The sequence below is a fragment of the Eurytemora carolleeae genome, unplaced genomic scaffold (assembly GCF_000591075.1).
Source record: "Eurytemora carolleeae unplaced genomic scaffold, Eaff_2.0 scaffold1360, whole genome shotgun sequence".
NCBI classification, from domain to species: domain Eukaryota; kingdom Metazoa; phylum Arthropoda; class Copepoda; order Calanoida; family Temoridae; genus Eurytemora; species Eurytemora carolleeae.
Window position 1 is genome coordinate 71,855 of NW_019397253.1, and position 16,465 is coordinate 88,319.

Consider the following 16,465-nt stretch of genomic DNA (forward strand, 5'->3'; position numbering starts at 1 on the left):
ACCTGATTTGTATTTCTTGTACAATTACAAGGTGAAGAGGTTGAATATTTATTCTCTAGGGATACATTATTACAAACCTCGCAGAGTTTGCGGCATTTTTCGCATTTCTTAATTCGCAACGCAGAACACGCTGTGCACTCATCAGCTGATTCAAGATGGCTGTCATTGTTAACTTGACGTTGGTTGTTACTTTTAGGTTTGATATTGAGGAAGAAATTCTTTAAATTCCATCTCTGATGGTGTAAACTGAAACCTTGGATATTTCAAACTTTGATTATTTGATCTAATAGAATTTAAAGTTTGAAATATCAGAGGTCTACTACATATTATTGCAGAGATATATAGGTATTAAAAAATGAGAGTTTATGGCAAAAACTGAATTCCTTTTCTCAGTTAATTAAATTAACTAGAGAATTAATGAAAAGAGAACTATAGTTGAACTAGATCGATAGAGAATCGACTACTTTTTAAAACCCGCCCTTCACAATTTTAGCCTGTAGTAAATATTAATAAAATAAAACCCAAAATCTTCCCAAATATTGAAATTGTTTAGTTCGACCAGTTTGGAGCTTTTAAATTGTCGTAATCTAACAGAAGTAATTTTATATGTTTTTAACATTTCGGATTAAGTAAATCTCTCCTGAAATTGAATCTGTATACCAATATTACTTGGTACCCAGTTCAATTTATACCTTTCCAATTCTCCAGAAATATATTTCAAACTCAGTTCTTACAATTCTTAATAGTTATACTGTATCACTTGAAATATATTTTTAATGCATGGATATGTGGATAAGTTTAAAACTTTAAAGAAATCCAATTTAAGAAACTTTAATTCTTTTGTTAAAAGTTTAATGTGACATAAGTCTGAACTTAAAAGTTTTTAAATTGTCGCTGTATTGTTTAATCTAAAATCTTTTTATAATCTCTGAAAACCTTGTTTCTGGTTCTTGAGCTAATTTTTGAGAGTTTTCAACTGATTTGCAGCAGCACTCTATCCTACAATAAAATATGAAAGAAGAATTTTATTCAAGAACGGCTATTTTCGTTCGTTAACAATGTTGAAAATTAACGGTGTTGTCGTTCGTTAACAGACTCTTCCGTTAATTTTTAAACATGTACGGTACGTAGCCCATGAACGTTATATTTTGTTTCTCTTGCTCACTTTTTAGAACATCTCTAGCAGACAAGCTTTAGGACTTAAATTAAACCATATAAGTCAATAAATCAGTAAATAGATAAATTAATATCAATTAATATCAATTTGTCATTTCTATACATATTAGTATAAAGGAGTTTTGTATACAATATCTATTATTTAAAAATACCTTGTTTGATTTAAAGTTGATATTTCTAAATAACTCCCAGATTTTCTTGTTAGACAATTCATCTTTTTTAAATACTCTAAATGTAAGATCAATCTAATCTATGGTTAATTTCAACAAAAATGTCTCTAACTATTCTCGCACCAACACAAGAATATAAAAATAGTTAGATTTGAAACAAATGTCCATCATAAAATTTGTTCCTGTAACTTGCTAATTATTTTAAACAAATGAATTGACTCTTTGCCACAAACTAAAAATCCCTATATCTTTGCAATCTGATATTTGTGTAAACCTTTCATATTTCAAAGTTAGATTATTTGATCATAATTCATAGTTTGAAATATCTAAGGTCTACAACAATGGGTTGCAAAGACAAGGAATTGAGTCATGTGACAAAGACTCAATTCCTTTNAAAAAATTTTTAAATTACAAGAAAAACGACATTGGAATTTATCATTTGAACAGTGGAATTTATCATCAAACCCTTGAAAATTTCATTCATTCTGCAATACGAAAAGTGCATTTTGATTTGTTCCGGCAAAATATTAATGTATTCTCGATGCTGAAAATATTTTTCTCTTTGTGTACTGTAAAAACTCTCAGTTTAAAATCATTTATGTAAATATTTGTATTTAAAACTGTAAATTTAATCATGTCTCATTACTGAAAAAGTAGCCTGCTTTTATAAATTAGAGAGATGATAAACGGGTTGGAAGCATACAACAGGTCGAATATCATCTTCATGTTTCTTCTAATATCGAAGGGAGACCTTAGTGCATAGATCTGAACCTGATTATGGTCGGAGATTCACTGTTTCTCTCCGTATACTCTCAATCTTGAGGTTTCCCCCCCTCTCCTCCTCCTCCTCTCATCCATCCTCCTTCATTATCTATCTATCTCATACTTCCGTTAGGTATGTATAGATCAGTAATCAAGATGTTTACATCCGGTTGGACTAGTAGGCCTACCAGTAGATCTACTATATATACAGAAATCTACTAACTTACTTAAACTAAATAAAATTTACATAGTAGATCAATAATATCTACATACATGGGACCAAGAATAGCTGAGCTCAATTATAGAAAGAGAAGCGCCATAGCCTTGTATATAACATTTTTATAAAGTCATCCAATCATTTAGCAAAAACCTGTGCAAAAAAATACAAAATGTGCCAAACTATGCATTTTTCAGAGACCTTGACAAGGTAATCAATAAACATGCCATCTTAAAAATTCAAAAGTATTCAGATACTTAAAAAAATATTTTTCCCCCACAAATCGGTTCTTATAAGAACTATGTTAACAAATTGGCCAATGCAATTTAGGAAGCCCATAAGACAGTTTTTATCTGTGGATTTTTTCTCATTTTTTTTATTGTTTTTCAGTACCCTTCGTGGGGAAGTTCATTTTATGCATCTTTGTAAATTGCGGCTTTCTGTCTGCCTGTGTCTTAATTTATCTATCTGTCTATCTGTCTATTTGTCTATTTGTCTATCTCTCTATCTGTCTATCTGTCTATCTGTCTTTCTATCTGTCTATCTGTCTTTCTATCTGTCTATCTGTCTATCTTTCTAACTGTCTGTCTGTGTATCTGTCTATCTGTCTATATGTCTATTTGTCTATTTGTCTATTTGTCTATCTATCTATCTGTCTATCTATCTATCTGTCTATCTGTCTATCTATCTATCTGTATATCTATCTATCTGTCTATATGTCTATTTGTTTATCTGTCTATCTGTCGATCTTTCTATCTGTTTGTCTGTGTATATGTCTATCTGTCTATGTGTATATCTGTCTATCTGTTTATTTGTCTATCTGTCTATGTGTATATCTGTCTATCTGTTTATTTGTCTATCTGTCTATCAGTCTATCTGTCTATCTTGCCTTGGATTATGTTAAGTCTATAAAGTGACGCTGTTTAATTTATGAAACTATTTAATTTGTGTCTACGCCAGATAATGTTCTAAATATTAAGTTTGGCATCCTACTTCATTATTCCACATAAAAGAAAAAAGGAGGCATATAGTCCATAGATAATATATCATTATAATAGATAAAATTATGGATAGAAAGATTAAAGTAGTGATTTAATTAATAAAGAATATGATGACAGAAGATAAAAATGTTAAAATAATATAGAAATTATAGAGAAAGATAGATAAATCAAACCATGTGTCTTAGTAGAAACATGCAATGAATAAGATATAGAAAAAATAAAGATCGATTTTTATCCCTTTTCTATACGGAACAAAATAAAAAGTGGCAAATAATTTAATGGATCCTGTAAATCCGCAATATATTTAGAATGTCGTCTTTGTTAAAGCCGAATATTTCGGGAGAAAAACATGTACAAAACTTTTTTACACAAATTAGAAAGGATTCAAGATAATCTATAGATTCTAACAACCATTAATCAAAGATGTAGGGGCACCACAAGCCCGCCCATGTATTGGTTTGGGCTCTGATTCGTGTATAAAATACCCATTTTAAGAGTTTTTACGGAAATAACCATTTTTTCGTCATATTTCAGAACTTTAACGCAACATTACGATGTCTTATAGAGAACGAGCATTATTTGACTGGAATAAAAGGGTTTATGGTGTAAACTTAATATTGCTTACCCCCCCCNCAGTCGAATCTACAATTCTTATTGGAAAACATAATTTTTACAGACAATACACTGAAGGGTGAATGATGGCATAAAGAAAACATGTCCTTGGTAATGAAAACATAGCAGCCGGAAGTATTGTCTGATAGTTCAAACCAGAAAGATTGCTAATTTTCCTACAATATTATACAAAAGAGCAATTATAATAAGAATACTAAACTGTCTCCTTTAAACCTTTTGTAGTTTTGCTGTCTGTGTTCAACATTTTTTTCTTCATAGATTATTCAACCATTTTACAATCCCACATCCCCGGCCAAGTCTTTCAGGGATAAAAGGGTTTGTCATTTATAGTCATATGAAGGGCACCCTTTATAGAAATAGGTCATTTAAGATACGTTGAAAATACGTTCAAGCATCTCTGAATAGTGTTTAGCATTTTCGTAGTTTTGATATTTTAAGTTTTACTAAATTTTCTTTTACAAATGAAAAGTTTCATAAAGTTGATCTGCTCTTTTTCGTTTTTTAGTGAAACTCCGAGACACCATATGTTGGTTGATCCAGTAAACTAAAACTAAAATTCCTATCGCACTGTGGTTGATAATTTTAAACAACATCTCTGGTATAAGGAAGGGCGGTTGTATATTGTATTTACTGTTGAAAACGTTTTTAACAGCAACCCCAAATATGTCATGGTCTGACAAAGTTTACCCAAAATTTAAAATAAACTTTCTCTTTGGAAAACTTTTTAGGTGCACATCCAGTGTCAGAGATTGCAGGAAATAAATACAAAATAACCTTTTCCTTTTCATTTTATTCTATTTTCTGACACACAGGAAATCCTTTTGTTAAATCAACTGGAACAGTGATAACTTAACCTTCCTTATCTTCAACCTACTTACTTCCCCTCCCTTCATTTGCTCCTATGAAACCTTATGCAAGCCTCCATTTCCCCATAAAATATCATTGTGTTCTCAGCTTGAAAAGTTTTGAAATGCGAATTAAAAATCTTAATAATTCTTTTAAAAAGGTTCTTTATCGGCCCCTGATATAGAGAAAATGTGTATATACATAGTACATACAGCATTATTTGAAAACCGTCCAATCCGTTTTTTGTCATGTTTTTGGCAATTTCCTGAAAAACTACAGATTTCCAAATTTGAATATTTTACAGAAATTTCTATATTTTTGCCATGTAAAATTTTTATTTTACTATCCCAAGAGGGTAAAAGGAGTAAGTATAAAGCAAAAGGATCAAATTTTGTTGTTTCCACTTAAAGGAATTGAGTCTTTGCCACAAACTCTGATTTTCTAATCACTATATCTTTCGAACCAAATGTTGCATACCTTAGATATTTCAAACTTTGAATTCTGTTAGATCAAGTAATCTGAGTTTGAAATATCAAAGGTTTACAACATCGAGTTCTAAAGATATTGAGGTTTAAATATTTGATTTTTTTCCAAAGACTCAATTCCTTTGTATTTAAATTTTCAAGATTTAAGCCGCCGCTCAATTGAAACCGGTTTTTGGGGATTTGAGACGCGGCTTAAATTTATAAAATTCGGACACAGATTTATCGTTTTTCAGCTGCGCTGACTAGAATTAACCATGGCAGTAATATTTTAAGAAAATGGTTAAATAGAAGTAAAAAGTTTAAAAGTAGTGAAATGATTCTAGATTTATATCTCTGCAAAACATCATGATTTTATTCCTCTCAGTTTAAAATGTATAAGTTCTTATAAAGACCAAGGGTGCCATTAATCTTTCAACAGCCATCCACCTTTCAACAAAAACAATACACATTTTGAACTTATTTTTAAACTAAATATTGTTTATATTTTCTATGAAATAGTAGCAGTAGTAGCATTAAAATCACCTTATTCAGGGTTCAAATCTTAAATCACCGATTCAAAGTTAAAGATTCATGAGGATTTGAATCGGTCGTAGGTGGTTCATCGACCTCTCAAATTTAAAAGTCTTCCTAATTTTGTATATAAGCTCAGTAAGATGAGGTGGAGGATGAATACCAAAAACTAATTAAATATTAATTCATAATTCAATCTTCAAGTTTCCATGGGTTAACTTTCAATCCATCCTTTATGGTAATATATTCCAGTTAGAAGACTGATACTGAGAATGAAGAAATAAATTATCTGCTGCTTCATATCAGCTAGATGATTTTTGGAAGAAAGATCGCACATTATTCAAACTAATTATACTCCGGCACGATACGTAACTGATTCCAGTCGAATTACCTACACTACCTAACCTACCCTTGATATTTGAACCAAAATAGCCGTTAAACGGTTTAACGCTTCATTTTGAGAGATTGATAAAGGTAAGATTACAAACATTGGTTGACAGAACTTCATGTATGTATTTATACAGGCCTCCAGGGCGCTTCGCGCGCCCAACTTTGACTTTAACTTTTAACTGTTGCTCTATCTGTGGCATTTTCCCTTCTTAGCTTAACAACCAAAAAAAAAAACATATTTTGCAGATTTATCAACATTTTTTGTGATTTTAGGATATGTTTGTTAGATTCTGGCCATCCGTAAACCTTCCTTAGGGTCATGTATGATGTCTCACAAAAAAATGTGGGTCGGATTGGTTCAGCCGTTTTGACGTTTAAAGGATAAAAACAAACAAGCAACTCAAAGACATGCAAATTATAACATGGGATTCGGGATTACATATTATACGTTACTTATATTTTCCTAGTCCTAAACTTCCAAGTCCTGGACGTTCTCCCTGAATAAATTTTTATATATGATTATATAACATATATAGATATATATTTCTAGGAATATATTGAGATGCATAAATATCAAATATTTTATAGCACTATCCAGTAAACCAATTCTAGTTTCCCTTGCCAATAGGAAAACAAAAGAAAAGCAAATACTGTGAAATTAAATATTTTAAGTTTGAAATATTAAAGGTTTACACCATCAGGTTGCAAATATTTAGGGACTAGCAAATTTGAGTTTGTAGCAAGAACTAAATTCATTTAAATTTCAAATGAACCTGAAATTAGAGTTTTTAAACGTACACGTATATACATTGATGAAAGAAGAATGGATGTTGTGCCAACTTTCTTTTTCAAAGTTTAAATGATGTTATTTTCAACTTCAACTTTATTTCTGTCAATAAGGTCGAAATTTGACAGTTTAGAAGTGCAGGTTTAAAGAAGGTGGGTTAACTGACATCAGGCTAGAACATAGATCCAGCTTGCTATGAAAAGCATATATTTTTAAGACTGCAGACAAAATTTACAGTGCCGCAATGTCCTGGTCTTTGATTTTACCCATGGACCATGACTAACTCACTTTACTTTTTTTTGAAAGTGCACTGTCAGATAGCAACTTTATTTATCGTACAAATATTGAAAAAGCTTTTTTTAAAACCAAAAGTATATTTTTACATAAAGTGATATTCCATTCAATTTAAGGACGAAAATATTAAAATAAAAACATATTTTTAAACTGTGATTTCGATAATTAGATACAAATGTTGGAATAAATAAACGTTCAAATTGCTTAATTTACATTATTGATATTCATAATCGCATAAGTTTTTAAAGTTGAAGACTAAACTATACTCTCAGTTTGTTTATTTACAGATCATACGATTTTACCAGATCTTTAGAGATCTAAGAGTACTTCAGAGGATTCAAGAAAGATTTAAGATACTCTAATGGAAACCTTTATGTTCGGCTTAATGTACCAAAAAAACATCAGTTACGAAAAAGAAAATTTCAATCCAAAAAGGATTGAGTATAGAGTACTTTAATCAAAAAGAAATATTCACAATTATACATTTTATTGATTAATTGTAAATTAATTCGTAAATTAAAAAAAAATCCAATTATTCTTACACTTACAATGTTTTTACCAGTCCAAGGATATTTTGAATAGATAGAAAGTTTAAAAAAGAAATTTGAAAGATTACATCGTCTACTCTATACAGATAAAATATATGCCAAACCCGGGAACAAACAAATACCTGACAAATACAAACATGGAATCTATCTATTTGGTCAAATAACGTTTTCTCTGAAAATAAAAACACTTCAATTTACTGCGTAATAATAAAGTAATAATAAACTATAAATTCTCAGATATATATGTTTCTTGACCCGACGCTTAAATATATGTTTCTCCCTCAAATGTTAAAGTCAATGTAAAGGATTGGTACTGTACCCGGGCCTTAGTGTATAAACAAAACTAAAACTTGTTTCTGCAGATAGAGTACTGCAAACTTTACAGAACACAAGTGTCCCATTCTTTCCCTTTCCTTATCCCGGAAAATAACTTCATCTGAAGTTCCACAGGTTCAAAAAAAAACCACACGGATCAAAGAACTCAGACATCTTTCCAACTATTAAACTCTGGGTCAATTGCACACTGGTTAATAATTTCTCAGCATCTACAATCGTCTTCACAGATTCAGGCCGTCAAATGTTCTTGCTTTGGGAAAATGTACATTTGTGAAGTTGCCGCTTGGGAAATTTCACATCTGGGAAGTTGCCACTTGGGAAAATGTCACTTGGGAAGTTGCCCTTGGGAAAATGCATTTGGGAAAGTACCTAACACCTTTTCGTTGGGAACACTGAATTAAAAGATTGTTTTTGGGAACCACCGTATCAAGAGATTTTTTGGGGAGCACTGTAAAAAAACGTTTTTTTGTGGGTACCACTGTATCAAAAGATTGTTTCAAGGGACCACTTTATCAAAATATGTTTTTGGGGACCACTGTATAAAAAGTTGTTTTTTGGAGACCACTGTATCAAAAGATGTTTTTTGGGGACCACTGTATCAGAAGTTTTTTTAGGGACCACTGTATCAAAAGATGTTTGTGACCTCGAGTAGCTCCTCAAATTGGATTTTACTGGTTCCAGTAACTTGTATCTTGTATCTATAGTATATTCTGTATAGTGTATAACGCTGTATAGATCTGTAACAATTTACATTGGCAATATTACTATAATTATGTAGAATCAAGAAGATTCAAGTTGATAGTTGTACAGGGGTATTCTCAAAAGATTTAAGATACCCGTAAAAGCGTTGTTTAGCATGCGTATACTCCACTATTAATCTCCTTTTGTGTTTTTATTTAGACCAGATTAAAACAACACAAAGATTTCTGCTAGATACATGTTTTAGAACAGTTAAATGCTTTAAAAATGCAAATATTTGCTGCCTAATAAGCATAGATTGGCAAAGGCTCTGATCTTACTGAATGAAGTTTTCTTTCCTATAGAAATATATTGATAAAGAGGGGTGGGGGGGTATTATTACATTGTACATTATGTATATACAAAACTAGATATATATAAATAAACGTTACAAAAGCATTCATATTTTTATTTTAGGATTACCACTTTTTATTGATAAAGTGAAGCTTAAGAGATAAAACCATGCAATATTCATTGTTTTCACATTGCTTTAGTTAAAAAAGGCGAAATATGCTGAGTATACCATTGATGAGGTCTTACTTTAAAAACGAAGTAAATTAAAGGATACACAACAGTAATACAAATAGGCGAATGCAGGCTTACTGATAAAGCTGTGATCTGTAGAATGTTTTGTCATCAGGAGATTTTTTGTTTTTAGGCCATTTTTAATGACGAGATCAGTGATCACCCTGGGGAATTTCCACGATAAGTTCATTTTTATTCTCGAGTTCACTGTAATAAATAGATAAAAATACTAATTTATCCAGCGTAAAAGGACTAAAAATTAGCCATATATATTATATATGTTATTATTGCCTATACTATATTTCGTTTCTGCAGTAAATTCCTTACAATTACACCCTCTGCACTAGTCTTATATAAAATTATATCTAGAAGTTTTGAATAATAACAAAACATCTTTTTTACCGCTTTCATGTTATCTATATACTATATTAGACAAAATTAACAAGTTGATTATATCGGTTTCTTAGTAATCCTTCATAAATAAATGTGAATTTATATAGATCAACTTGCAGCTTTGTACACAATCAAAATGAACTTACAAGTGGTAAGTTCATAGATTGAATGAAAAACATAGAAAATGAAATTGACTTCATAACCTGAATTGTCTGCAAAAAAACTAGGAATTGCTATAATTATATTTTCAAGCCTATTTTAGTAAGCCCATGACTGTTTAAACTAGAATATATTTCTACTGTTCTGTGTTTCTGAGTCTTTGTCTTGAAAGTTTAAAACTTTTGTATTGTACAGACAGAAGTTGGAATTAACTTCCTATTCAACTTTCCCTAAAATTGGTTTTCAGTTTATGCATGTTTTGTATAAATAGAATGATTCAATTTCAGTTTATGCATGTTTTGTATACTCATTGGAATATTATATATTGTCGAACTCAATTCGTTGTATTCGTATATAGTTGATATTTTAATGCAACTCTTTAATTTGTATGGGTCCTGCGCTCTTCGGTATGAGTTTCGACGTCGTCAACCGATATCCCTCTTTTATTTGTTTTCTCTTGTTTTTCGGCGATTTCATTGTTACTCAGATTATAAGAGTAAGGGTTGAATGAGTCTAAGAAGAAATTATCACCGTTGGAGTACAATCGGAGACCCCCCCAAGTTCCATCGTATATCGGAGACCTCAAGATTTTCATTAAAGCTATTTATCGGAGACCCCCAGATTTCCTCCTTTTTCATCTGAAACGCTAATGAATTCATCGTATACCTTGATTTCAGGCGTACAGCTTTCAAAAATCAAAAGAATATTTTCAGTACACTCACATTTCTTAGTTTGAATCTACTGGGTTAATCGAAAATTTTATTTACTTAAGTCGAAGGATAGAGTTTAGCCGAAGATGGTTATCCAAAGATGTCAGTTTCTTGTACTTAATTCGAAGAAATTGGCTTGGAAGTCGAAGATTAGGGGTAAACCGAATATTCGTATTTTTTCTCGAAAAATCAAGAATCACGCAACCTCTCATATTAAAAATAATAAAGATTATCACACCTTTCACACATTTTACGGTAATAAAATCTAATGAAACAGTAGAGAGAAACATGTACAGTTTAGAAAAAGATAGAGCATGATAAAGCAGGATAGAATTGGATAGAGATAGATAAAACATTATAGAACGAAAAAGAACCTAATAGAACAGGAGAGAGTAGAACAGAAAAGAAAATAACATAAGAACAGAATCGAACAGAATAGAATGGAATCGAACAGAAAAGAATCGAACAGAATAGAATGAAATCGAACAGAATAGAATCGAATAGAATAGAATAGAATCAAATAGAATAGAATCGATAGAACAGGATAGAACAGAAAGTAATAGGCTTGGACTGGAAAAAACAGGATTGAACAGAATATAATAGAATAGAACATAAAAAAACAGAATAGAACAAGATAGAACAGGATAGAATTGGATAGAACAGGATAAAACTGGATAGAACTGGAAAGAACAGAATAGAACATAATGAAACAGGATAGAACAGGATAGAACTAGTTAGAAACAAATAGAACAGGATAGAAACAAATAGAACAGGATAGAACAGAATTGAACAGGATAAAAGGGTGTAGAACAAAATAGACAGAATAGAACAGAATAGAACATGATAGTACAGGATATAACAAAATAGAACTGCATAGAATGGGAAAGAACAGTATAGAACAGAATAGAACATAATAGAACTGGATAAAACAGGATAGAACAGGATATAACAGGATAGAACAGTATAGAACAGGGTAGAACTGGATAGAACAGGATAAAACAGAATAGAACGAACTATAACCGCATAGAACAGGAAAGAACAGGATAGAAACAAATAGAACTGGATAAACAGAATAGAAAAGATTAGAACAGGATAGAACAGGATTGAACAGAATTGAACGGGACGTAATACATGTTTTGGAAAAGGACAAAACGTTTTGATTTGGGAAATGATTTCTTCTAACAGCGTAAAAAAGATAGAAATGTTTAGAGCATGGCTTGAACTATATATTTGACAGGATAGTACCGGAAGGAACAGTAGGAACAAGATAGAAAAAAAAAGATAGGATAAATAAGAAGATAGAATGGGATACCCTAACAGGATATAATAGGATATTAAAGCAAAACACTTGTTAACTAAAAAAAACAATAAAAAGTTAAATCTCAACTCATTCATTAGTTCCCATTTTAAATATTACAAATGTTACCCTTGTTTCCTTATGTTTTGGATCCATTTTCGTTAAAACTTTATTAACCTTAATTTTTTGATCAATTTTACCCCTTGTTTTTAATCAGGTTATCTGTAAAACAATTTTCTATTCGGTTTAGTTTGCATTTTTACCAAACATATCATTTAAATTTCAAATTCACTTAATAACAATATAAAGGTGCAGAATTATGTTATTTGTTTCATAATAATAACAGGGTTAAAGTTCGAGTTTACTCCAAAATAATATAAGGTCTGAAAACTTACTGGGTCAAGCAAACATTTTTTCTGCAATTATTTACTTAAGTCGAAGGATGGAGCTTATCAAAAGATGACATTTTCCTGTAACTAATTTGAATAGAAAGTGTCGGAAGTCTCCATATTGCCAAAAAGAGGAGAACCTGAGGAGAATCTGGAGAGAACCTGAAGGAAATCGGGAGAGAACCTAGAGAGAACCTGGAGAGTGAGTTTGCCACAACTTCAACAAGAAATCTGAAGATTCATGTTGAAAATAAGCATGAAGGAGTGAGATATCCCTGCTCTCAATGTGAATATTCGTCAACTTCAGCAAGTAACCTGAAGGTACATGTTGAAGCTAAACATGAAGGAGTGAGATATCCGTGCCCCCAATGTGAATATGCTGCAACTACAGCAAGATTTCTAAAGAGACATGTTGAAAGTAAACATGAAGGAGTGAGATAGCTACTCAGAAAGGAGTTCTGAAAAAACATTTAAAAAAATAAACATAAATGAGTTCAGATATCTCTGTTCTCATTGCAATCATGCTGCAAAAGAATTTCACACAAATTTACTATGACTGAGGGCTATCAAACATTTAATTTTTTGGTTTTGAACTTGTTACATAAATAAAATGTTATAACCGTAAGGTCACAATTGTAAGATATTTTTAATTTTTAATCGTTAAAGATTTTTTTCTTCATTTAAAAAAAAAATATTTGTGTATTATCTATAATTTGGCTCTAACCTGGTATTAACAAAATTATTTTTTTCTCATAACTAAATTTGATGAACCAAACATGTTAAAAAACTTACCAGAAGCTGCAGAGAAGAAACTAGTGGAAATATTCAACAATGTCCTCATATCAGGATGTGTACCCGAAGACTGGGAAATAGGGGAAGTTGTCCTTGCTTTAAAAAAAAATCCACCTACATGCATAGAAAATTATCGGCCAATAACTCTAATCTCTTGCATAAGTAAACTTATGACCAAAATAATTGCAAAACGAATATCTGCAGCAGTGGAATCTTCGCAAATTTTGGGCCCAGAGCAGCAAGGTTTCAGAAAAGGGAGAAGATGTGAAGATAACATATATCTTATCAACTCAATACTAACTAAAGCTGAACAGAAGAAAGCTGTCACCCACCTGCTTCTCCTAGATCTGAAAGAGGCGTATGATAGAGTTGATTGGATGATTTTGTATAAGAAGCTATCGCAGCTGAACTTCCCTGACTCATTCATAGACTTCCTCAATGACTATTTAGTCATGACTTCATAACATCCTCTACAGCAGGATCAGCAACTCAGAAGTTGTATTTGACACGTGGATTAAGACAAGGTTGAAATCTGTCTGCAATTCTATTTATAATTTAACTGTCGGAGTTAGGGAACAGCCTAAGGAAGGCGAATGTAGGAATACCAGTTTACAATAATATCCTTCTGTCATTTCTAAAGTTTGCTGATGATCTGGTTATGTTTAGTAGTTTATGGTCGGAGATAAGGATCTTCGTAAAAATTTTAGAGAAGTGGGGGCAGGATTTTAGAATGGTTATATCATTATCCAAAACTAAGGTGGTAACTCCAGATAAGAATCTACTCTGGAGGATCTTGAACCTTGAATCAGGGAGATATGAAGAGGTAGAAAGACTCCAGGAGTTTAAATACCTAGGAATCTTGCAAAAGTATGGAGTCAACTCAACAATGGTATGCAATGCCGCAAATAAGATAGAAAAGGCTAGGCTTTATCAAAGGAACATCTTGAGAATGAGACGACTAATACCAGATAGGATAGAGGTGTATCTAGCTATGTGGAACAATGTGGCTATTCCAAGTATCATATATGGACTGGAAGCTATTCCCTTTGATAAAAAACAAAAAGATGACCTGGAAGCTATTCAAATTGCTCTTGGTAAAAGCATACTTGGAGTTAGGCATTCCATGCCGGGTCTAGTCATCTATACAGAGCTAGGTTTAAAACCAATAGATCTGCTATTTTTAATTATTATTTTTAATATGAGAGGTTGCATGATTCTTGATTTTTCGAGAAAAAATACGAATATTCGGTTTACCCCTAATCTTCGACTTCCAAGCCAATTTCTTCGAATTAAGTACAAGAAACTGACATCTTTGGATAACCATCTTCGGCTAAACTCTATCCTTCGACTTAAGTAAATAAAATTTTCGATTAACCCAGTAGATTCAAACTAAGAAATGTGAGTGTACTGAAAATATTCTTTTGATTTTTGAAAGCTGTACGCCTGAAATCAAGGTATACGATGAATTCACATTGAGAGCAGGGATATCTCACTCCTTCATGCTTATTTTCAATATGAATCTTCAGTTTCTTGTTGAAGTTGTGGCAAACTCCCATGAAAATATGTCTGTTTGTATTAACGTCTGTGTGTATATATGTCTGGGTGTATATATGTATGTATGTGAATATGTCTGTACGTATATATGTCTGTGTATAAACATTAATTATTGTATGTAGGTTATTTTTGATGAAGACTCGGCACTGCCTTCTACGGATTTTGTAGTAAATTTCATAATGACAATTTCTAGGAAGAACATGAAAAAGTATTTTTTTTTTTGGTTTTTTTTTACCAGAAAGATTTCAATCGGCCTTGTGTCAATGCAGGTGGCACTCTAAACCATGTACAATTTAAATATAAACCATTTATGACTTAATTCCGTAATTCATTTGAACTTTTAAAATGTTAAACTTAAAGTTTACAAGATTAAGAATTCTTAGTTTACCTTGTATTTCTGTATTTTCCTGCTTTATATCATCTTCAGGTATTTTAACAAAACATGTATCCTCAATAGTAGAGGTTATCTCAGATTCCTTGACATCTACTTCTTTCTTCAAAATCTCTGTTATTCTATCTGAAAAACAATAAACATTTGGTAAAACATTTCCTTCTATTAAACTGAATACATATTGCTCAAATGAGATAATTTAATTAATGTTTATAGTTTATGTTTTGATGTCTCCAAGGACCCTATCTTAAGGTATTATTGAAGAATACAGATTATTAATTGTTGACAAACAAACTTCATTTGTAACGATATATAAGGCTGCACTTTTGGTTTTTGTCTTTCTTAGGATTCATATCATTCTTTATTTATATATTATTAATACTCTTATATTTCAGCACTTACACCTTTTTTCATCCTTAGAAATATTAAGCATATCAAATAAACTACACCAATTCCTATTTTAATTTCCTGCTATTGAAATCAATACATTTTTGGTTCATCAAATTCAGTTTTGGGCATAAAATAATTTTGTTTATACCAGGTTAGAGCCAAAATAGATAATACACAAATATTTTTTTCAAAAATGAATAAAAAATCTCAAACGATTAAAAATTAAAAATATCTTACAATTGTGACATTAGGGTTATAACATTTTATTTATGTGACAAGTTCAAAACCAAAAAATTAAATGTTTGATAGCCCTCAGTCATAGTAAATTTGTGTGAAATTCGTTTGCAGCATGATCACAGTGAGAACAGAGATTTCTGAACTCATTTATGTTTATTTTTTTTATTTTTTTTTTCAGACCTCTTTTCAGAGTTGCAGCATATTTACATTCAGGGCAAGGATATCTCGCTCCTTAATGTTTACTTTTAACATGTCTCTTCAGATTAATTGCTGCAGTTGCGACAAACTCACATTGTGGGCAATAATATCTCCACCCTTCATGTTTACTCTCAACATGAATCTTCAGCGCATCTGCTCTAGTTGCAGCGAACTCACATTTTGGGCATGGATACCTCACTCCATTGTGTTTACTTTCAACATGTCTCTTCAGATTACTTTCGTCAGTTGCACTATATTCACATTGAGAGCAGGGATACCTCAATCCTTCATGTTTACTATTAACATGTCTCTTCAGATCCCTTGCTGAAGTTGCGGCATGTTCGCATTGAGAACAAGGATATCTCACTCCTTCATGTTTAATTTCAACATGTTTCTTTAGATTACTTACGTCAGTTGCACTATATTCACATTGAAAACAGGGATATCTTACTCCTTCATGTTTATTTTCAAAATGTCTCTTCAGAGAACTTGCTTTAGTTGCAGCATACTCACACTGAGAGCAAGGATATCTCACTT

The 16,465-nt window shown here is 31.5% G+C and overlaps 1 long non-coding RNA gene across 1 annotated transcript; it reads right to left on the reverse strand.

Annotated features, from left to right (window-relative positions):
* Window positions 1-936: 936 nt before the first annotated feature.
* Window positions 937-16,459, reverse strand: LOC111713057 (uncharacterized). The gene is made up of 4 exons (XR_002767596.1): window positions 15,911-16,459; window positions 15,101-15,229; window positions 1,329-1,404; window positions 937-999 (listed from the first exon to the last, which is right to left on the reverse strand). It is a non-coding gene; the product is annotated as an uncharacterized LOC111713057 (long non-coding RNA).
* Window positions 16,460-16,465: the final 6 nt, after the last annotated feature.